Source organism: Callorhinus ursinus, unplaced genomic scaffold, assembly GCF_003265705.2.
Source record: "Callorhinus ursinus isolate GAN/ISIS: 27379988/994484 unplaced genomic scaffold, GSC_fseal_2.0 scaffold10, whole genome shotgun sequence".
NCBI classification, from domain to species: Eukaryota; Metazoa; Chordata; class Mammalia; order Carnivora; family Otariidae; genus Callorhinus; species Callorhinus ursinus.
The window spans coordinates 43,999,595-44,008,315 of record NW_027397072.1 but is presented as its reverse complement, the minus strand read 5'-3'; the positions used below and the strand labels follow the sequence as shown (position 1 = coordinate 44,008,315).

The 8,721-nt window shown below is 37.2% G+C and overlaps 1 long non-coding RNA gene across 1 annotated transcript in view; it reads right to left on the bottom strand.

The window, feature by feature from the left end:
* Positions 1-447: 447 nt before the first annotated feature.
* Positions 448-8,721, bottom strand: part of LOC141373509 (uncharacterized) — a 29,257-nt gene continuing 20,983 nt past the window's right edge. The window contains exon 3 of the long non-coding RNA XR_012379574.1: positions 448-694. This is a non-coding gene — a long non-coding RNA (uncharacterized lncRNA). The remainder of the gene's footprint in view (positions 695-8,721) is intronic.

The following is an 8,721-nucleotide window of genomic DNA, read 5'->3' as shown; positions in this document are numbered from 1 at the left end:
GTTTGGTTTTCTACACTTTTGTAGTTTTCTAAACATTATGAAAAGATATGATATGTATCTTCCTTTTATATAGGATATTCACCCATTAGGATATTATTAATGGTGACCATAATATAAGCAGTGAGAAGTAAAGAGTGACAAGTACTCAGCAGAAGGTGGCAGAGAACAGGCCACTTAGTAATTTTATATTTATTACTCTGTGCTCCTAGGGGCCTGAAATAATATAGAAAGGATCAAGAAAGAACTGCCTCGAAAGATTATACATAATTTATTGACCATATGATGATGACTAACATCATGGGAAGAGACCAGTGGCTCAAACCTAGCTCAATGGAGTGTCTTTTGACTGAAGTGAGTATAACTTTTCACCTTGGATAACATTTGACAATAACTTTCCAGTTCAGTCCTTACTCTTTCCCTAGCAATACATATTTCATGATAAAATGGCAACAAAGAGTGGAGATATGAATCTTCTAATTTGCTCTTTAGCAAATTAAAGACTTCAGAGAAAAATTGTTTTCAGAGGTATCATCAAAAATTTTTAATTTTTGATAGATTCTTGGCATATTGTGCTCCATGGTATCAGCCAATGAATATAAAGACTTTCCAGATGGATTAAATTTCTGTCATCACAATGGTACCAAAACTTCACTTGGATTAGATCCCATGTTCAGAATAAATAGGTCATATGAACCTGAAAAGACAGAAAGCTTGCATATTAATCATAAGGAATATAGCCTAAAAATATTGTAAGGCAAGAGAATATGCAGGTTTTTACCAGACTGTTCCAGTTGGAGCTGACAATATTATGAACGTGTATTCATAATGGCTAATGTCCACCCACCTTACTGTGGTCCTCTATGTGCTGACCCAACTATTCTTCTGACCTTCTAACGTGCCATCTCCCTTTCACCACCGCTCATCATACTGGATGTTGAACTGGACATTTAAGAGATGCTCAACTTCACTCATCATCAGGGAAATGCAAATCAAAACCACAATGAGATATCACCTTATACCTGTCAGAATGGCTAGTATCAAAAGACAATAAGTAGCAAGTGTTGGTGGGCGAGGATGTGGTTAAAAGTAATTTAAAAAATATATACCAATCTCATTTCCAACTTAGATGTGTTTTATTTACTTGGTATTCATTTTCCCATGTGGTTCAATTGCCTCATCACTCTGGTGTCAGCTCAAATGATACCTTTTCAAAGATGCCTTCTCTTACCACGCTAATGTGGTTGTCTACACAGACTGGACCAAAGTATTATATTATCCTATTTTATTTTCATGTTCTTTTCACTATGTAAAACTGCATTAATTACTCATTAGTGTTATGCCCTTACTCCTCTAGTATAAATTTCACATGAGAGAAAACTTGTCTGTCTTGTTCAACAAAATTTTGTCTGACCATGGATGAAATAACTCCCTAATATCCTAGATACAGTAAATATATAGCAGGACTTTAGGGCACCTGTGCAGCTCAGTTGGTAAAACACCTGCCTTCAGCTCAGATCATGATCCCAGGGTCCTGGAATTGAGTCCTGCGTTGGGTTCCCTGCTCAGTGGGGAGTCTGCTTCTCCCTCTCCCTCTACCCTTCCCCCCTGCTTATGCTCTCTCTCTTAAATAAACAAATAAAATCTTAAAAAAAAAAAGATGTAGCAGGACTTCAAACATCAGCCATCGAACTCCTGGGTTCTGGTAGAGCATTGTGGTAAGAATTTCAGTGCACTATAATGATGCCAAATAGGTCAAGTCAAAGACAGAAGGTAAAAAAATGGTCTTCATTGCAGATTCACCCTTAAGATCTTAAACAGCAAGAGCAGCAGTGTTTTTGCAAATCTCTTTTATATGGTCTTCTACACATAGGATAGCTATTCTTTTGATTACCATCAAGTGAAAGGGGCAGATTCCAGGTGGAAAAGAAAGTATGTGACATGAACAATAATCATGTCTGAAGCAGCTAAATCTGGATGGATTTTGACAGAAGAGAGGTCATTTCGGCGAAATTTAATCTCAAAGAATAAAAGTTTTTTCTGTGCAAGTATTCTGAAACTCTCCTCTTCCCCTGCTAATTTAGCCTCTGGAAATGTATTACCTCCCTTTTAATAAATGTTTCTTTCTTAGTGATGTCATTATCTCATGCCTACGTGATAAGTAAATGAATCGGCAGGATTAACTTGAGATGCCACAGATGAGAAGGTGTGAGCAGCATTTGTGTGTGGATGTGTTAAGGGGGAGTGGGGAAGAATGGGGTGGGGTGCAAGTAGACTGGGCCAGCACTTTAGACTGCTTTGAGGTGGTTTTCTCAAACGGAGGTATGAATCAGCAGGTATACCACACACCTCCTTAACATTTGCGCCTGCAAAACTGTGAGTGTAAGGTGCTCAAAAAAAAACCCAGAAGCTGCTTTCATAGGAAAAATATACTTTGGGACTAAATTTGTCCCTCAGAGATAAAAATGAAAGGAGAAAATGTCCACTTAATCTCTTCACAGTGCAGAAAGAATTGACTAGGATCAGTGCTATGGAGGGGTGGGAGTGTTGGTGTTTTGAGATGGGTAGTCTTGACCTTAAGTAACATTATTCAGAACTTTGAGACCACATCTGCAATGTGGTACTACTTACAAGAAATCCTGACTTTCATATATCATTGCTAGTTGTATAAATGGATACCATGATTTGAGTGCCATTTGACAATAGCTATCAAATTGAAAATGCATTCTCTTTGCTCAAGGATTCATCTGCTGGGAATTTAGTCTGTGGATTACATTAACATAAATACATGTATGGGCGTGGCCATTGTAGCATTGTTTGTATTCACAAAGAACCAAAAACAATCTAAATGACAATCAGGAATTTTCAAAAGTAATTCATGATACTTTTATGCAATGTGAAGATTATGCAGCAATTGAGAATAAAGAAGTATGGATGTGCATGTGCTAGTGTGAGAAGATACTGGAGATATCTGAAGTAAGAAAAGAAACTTGTAATGATCTGAAGAGAATAGGAGTGGAGGGGAGTGGGAGGGATGGGGTGGCTGGGTGATGGACATCAGGGAGGGTATATGCTATGGTGAGCACTGTAAATTGTGTAAGACTGATGAATCACAGATCTGTACCCCTGAAACAAACAATACATTATGTTAATTAAAAAAAAAGAATAGAATCCCAAATTTGCTGCACAAACATGAACAGAAATTTTAACTTTTAAAGCTAAAATGTATGTACTTAGTTAAGAGAATTAGCAATAGGTCAGAATAAACAGATGCCTGTTGTTACTTACATTCACGATAGATAGAGTTGCCCATAAGAGAGAAGTTGAAATCTTATTTTTGTTAGTTAATGGTACAATCCTTCACATATCCTATTAGCACGAAGTCTAGGATTTCCCTTTGGAATGCCTGTGCTACTCTCTATTTCTCCCCACATAGAAGTCCTAAAAATACTTGGGCTAATTTGGTCTGTAGGGGTTAGACAGTGAAAACATGGGTTCATTTACTTCACTATTATCTTACTTTAAGTCTGAACAAACATGATTCAACAGACAAAGCTTGCTTATATAAGACCACTATGAACACATGTCAATCTCTCTTCCTCAACAGTGATAAGCCTGACTTCCCCAAGTTGAGTGGTTATAGTCTAGCTCTTTTCTCTAAAATTCACTGCAAGCCCCCCAAGTACCAGCTGGACCTCAGAGGGCTGTACTGTAACAGGATCCAGAATTTGCCACCTCATAGACCTAGAAAACCAATCTGGTTCCATAACTACTAAAGTAGTAGTGGGGTAGCTTCAAGGTATAAGAAGTCTTACTATACCCCAATTCCTTGGATAATCAGTTCACAGTACATCCACCCACTCTTTGTGATTATAAGGTGATTATCTGTTTATGTTAATATGGGGAAATAGCTAGTACTTCTCTTGGCAAATAAGACTAAAAAATACAAATTTAAATTCTGGCATGCATTTCTTCTGGTAAGGCATCCTACTGTATGTGTAAAGGAAAGATTTATAAATATATGTCGATAGATATGTAAATATATGTGCTTGTTTTTGCAAAGAAAGTTACAAGGAGGATATACAAGAAACACTATACAGTGGTACTGCTGGAGGTGGGAATGATGAGGTTGGAGTACTTCTACTTTTTATTTTTAGATTTTACACTGTTTTATTTTTTAATGTCATTATATTGTTTATATCATCATAATTAAAAATGCAGTGTTCTGTTTGCTTTCTCATTTTAACTAAAAATAGGAGGACAAGAAAGAAATAATAGAACTTCCCTTAGAGAAATTTCCAGGCATTTGCTCTTAATTCCTGGCAGGGTTGATTCTGAGCTTCCTGCTTGCAAATCAGCTTGCTCAGAGCTCTAAGGAAGTTCCCTTAGATTTGATTTTATGTCAAAACCAATCACAGTAAACCTTGCATTTAAATGGCACTTTCAGTTTATGAAAATATGTCTAAAGATACAACACACACACACATACACCTCTAAACAATAGCACAGCTTTCATTTTCCCCTCATTTTTCAGATAAGTCAGTGGATCTAGAGAATTTAACACAGTATTATAGGCAGGCTTTGAACATCCATTCATCATTATGATGAAGTGGGATATGAATATATCAGGTAATGAGAATAATAATTTAACAAATACACTATTGATATCATCTGGGGCCATATATAATTCTGGAGGATTTGCAGAGATTCAAAACATTTGGTAAGCTATCTCTATGGGGAATCACATTGAGAGTCTGACACTTTTTTAATATGCTAAATTGAATTAAATCTCCATCTTTGAGTGGTAGTAGTAAGTCATTCCAGCAACGTCTATTGTATAAGTTGGCTAGATATAGTAAAACAAAAAATCATTTGACTAGAAAGTGTATGTGTGCATGAATTACCTCTGTTCTTTTATAAATCAGCCACAATGATTCCAAAGTCCATGTGAGGCATGAAACGTTTCCAGTTTTAGCTTCAGGTGTGATATGCCTCCAGGAGCATTCCAAGCCAATCTGAAATGCTTCTATTTAAAGATGACTAGCTGAGTATCTCTTTCTTTACTCTAACACATACCGATGTGGGATTCTGGTGAAGGAGAGCCCTCTCCTTTGATGCATAAATCAGGAAACTAAGAAATTTGCATTGCCAGAAACTTTCCAACCTAAGTCAGAACTTTCATATCATTAAATTGATCCACTGATACTTGTTTTGATTAAAGCACCAGCTAACTCATAACAGCATCTGTACTCAGTGATATAACTCAAACAAGTATAATGAATGCCTATCTTTTAATTTTTTATGAAAAGACTTCATAATATATAATTAAGATGTTTTTTACATGTTCTACTGATGAACCATCTGCAGGTATGACATTTAGCAGCTGTATTTAAAAGTAGCCACCTGTTACAGTCTGGAAATCCTGACTATGAATCATTTCAGATAAATGGAATGTGGTACCATTTGGATTCAGGGCTCCTCATGGATCCATCATCTTCTTGACATTTATTATTTTATTGCAGGCTATCTCTCAGGGTTTTTTAAGTTGTATCCATTGAAAAGTCTAACTGCATTTGTTTTTAAGAAAGGGAATTCTTGGTAAATGTAAAGCAAGAGAAAAGAATTTTTAGAGCTAAGTCCCAAATTTACTCTTTCTTTCCTGTTCCTCCCTTAGCAAAGTCAGATCATACCTACCACCAACTACTCCTAACTCTTCAACTCTTGTTTTTATCATCCATTCCAAGACAACTTGTCAGATCGTTCCTTCACTTTGAGGTGTAAATAACTATGACACTGTTTTATATCAGATCAGTAAATAGATCAGAAAAAGCTCTATAATAAGGGGAAAATCACTAATGAGCATTCTGAGAATGAATTGAGATCATAGTTGTGGAAGTAGCTGGGGTCTTTTTGGGGGTATAAATATCATTCTAGGCATTATAAACTACAAGGCACAGGCAGTCAGCTATTCTGCTTCCACCTATGCATAATCTCACTTCTAACTTGACAAAGGCCAGAGGAGAGTTTTGCAGAGTCTCTGTGAGACTCTGTGAGAATAAAGTGAGAATAAAGTACCATAGAGGATAATAATAATAATAAATTTGCCTAATAGCACTTATTTGTTATCTACAAAGAAACTAGAACAGGGCGCCTGGGTGGCTCAGTTGGTTAAGCGACTGCCTTCGGCTCAGGTCATGATCCTGGAGTCCTGGGATCGAGTCCCACATCTGGCTCCCTGCTCAGCAGGGAGTCTGCTTCTCCCTCTGACCCTCTTCCCTCTCGTGCTATCTCTCATTCTCTCTCTCTTAAATAAATAAAATCTTTAAAAAAAAAAAAGAAACTAGAACAATGCATGATACATGGCAGCTTCTAAAACACTGTAAGTAAAGTTCAGATTAAAACACAAAGCAAATTAACATATAAGTTGCATATTACACAGTAGAGATAAAGCAATACCTGTTTATGTGATAGACTCCTCCATAGTGGCCTTTTCTGATAAGCACAGCAATAGCAATTCTCACTATCATCTGAACTTCAACAGGGCATTCTGACAACATTTCCCTTCATGGAACATATTAACACTTCTGTTGTTATTTAAATGTTTTATGTGCTGGTTTCCTGCAACTAGATAGGAAGTCCTTGGAATGTAGGGACCTTGTGAGACATATGTGTTCACACACATGCGTTGATGAATCTTACTTTAGAGTAAGTTTCTAAAGTCATTATATAAGGAAATGATAACATAGAGATAAAATAAACCCTAAAGGATGGCTTTGAGTACCAGTTAAAGTAGCCAGTTTATGGTTAGGGGATATGATTTATATGAGAATTGTAAAATGATATTCAGCAGAGTGAGATGCTCACACTGTAAATACAGAAAACAACTTGGAAAGAGCAGATTCATGTCTTTATCTCCCCTGCACTCTAAGGAAAATTTTCATTGAATACAAAGATGTGTGAATTTACCCCTACTGTTTAAATGTCTCTCTCCCTGATTGTTATGTACAATTTAAATGACAATGTGATGCAAATCCACTATATTTATACATATGCACATATATATCTTTATTTCATTTTTCCAATATTTGTAATAGTTTTTTTTAAAGATTTTTTTTTAAGATTTTATTTATTTATTTGAGAGAGAGAGAGAGAGAAACAGCATCCCAGGACTCCGGGATCATGACCTGAGCCAAAGGCAGTCACTTAACCAAATGAGCCACCCAGGCACCCCTGTAATAGTTTTAAGTTGATTTCAATGCACTGCATCCACAATTTTACTGCCTCACATTCCCCAGTCTGTACAGAGCCTCTTCCTCAAGTTTTACTCAAGGTCCACAGAAGCATTCTCATATGTGGTCCAGAATACCTCTACTATTGCCATAGCTCTGCTAGTCACCCCAATTCTGCCAAACAGCAAGAATCATCATCTCAGTTTCCATGCTAAGCCACTTCTGATAGGCCCATCACATCAGGTTCTCTGAAATCAGTCATGTCTGAATCCCACTAGGGATAAAATTCTAGCATTGAATCCTTGTGACAGAAGGTAGAGTTCATTGACTATTAAGTCGACTGCTAGGAATGTATCTATTCTTACCTGCTGTAGGAGCACATAAGGGAAGAAAATAATTCATCTTTAGGGCAGAGAAAGCATAATAGGACTTTGAACAAAAATGCTAAAATGTTGAAGCTTTAGGGATCCAACATTTCTTTAGCAAGGTCTACATATGAATCCCATAAGTTTTTCATTGGAGCCAGCCATATGTCCAGTAAGAGGCAATGACCTGATCTGTTTGTACATTTGAAAGGTACATATTGGGGCGCCTGGGTGGCTCAGCCAGTTAAACATCCAACTCTTGATTTTGTCTCAGGTCATGGTCTCAGGGTTGTAAGATCAAGTCCACCTTGGGCTCGTGGGCTTGGTGGGGAATGTGCTTGAGATTCTCCCTCACCTCTCCCTCCCTCCCCCACCCAGTGCACATGCACTCTCTCTCTCTCAAATAAATAATCTTTTTTAAGAAAAGAAAGAAAAAAGAAAGGTATGTGAAAGATCTATCAGACTTAAACCAAACTACTAGACATAGGGACTAGGAATATATATTTTTGAAAAAAGCTCCTAAACCCTTAGGGTCTTAATACTAAACAGATTAGATGATAACTTTCATTCAGAAAGCAAAGTCCTGAGGCTTTAGAACTCATGACTGGATGATGATAAAAAACACATCACCCTTGCTTGGTCCATAATACAGGCTTTGTCAAAGAAGCAAGCTCTGGGTGAGCACTAAAGAAGTGGAATCTGTGAGGTCAAGAGTTCTGAACCCACAGAGACCATAATACTAAAAACAAAGTTTTTCTGTGGTTTCATGGATCAAGCACTAGCTGGAAGTAGAAAACCTGCTGCCCAACTTCTTGTTTCAGTGGCCAAGTTACAATCCTACCTGGGCCTCATTAGCAAAACAAGGTTTCTAAGCCATATGATCACTATGATGGTTCATTTTGTGTGTCAGTGTGACTTGAGCCACAAGGTGCACCAATATTTGGGTAAACAATATGTCTATGTGTGTCTGTAAGGGTGTTTCTGAATGAAATTAACATTCAAATTTGGAAGAGTAAGCAAAATAGATTGCCCTCCCCAATGTAAGTGGGCTTCATCCAATCCATTGAAAGCCTAAATAAATAAAAGGTTGAGTAAGAGGGGCGCCTGGGTGGCTCAGTAGTTAAGCGTCT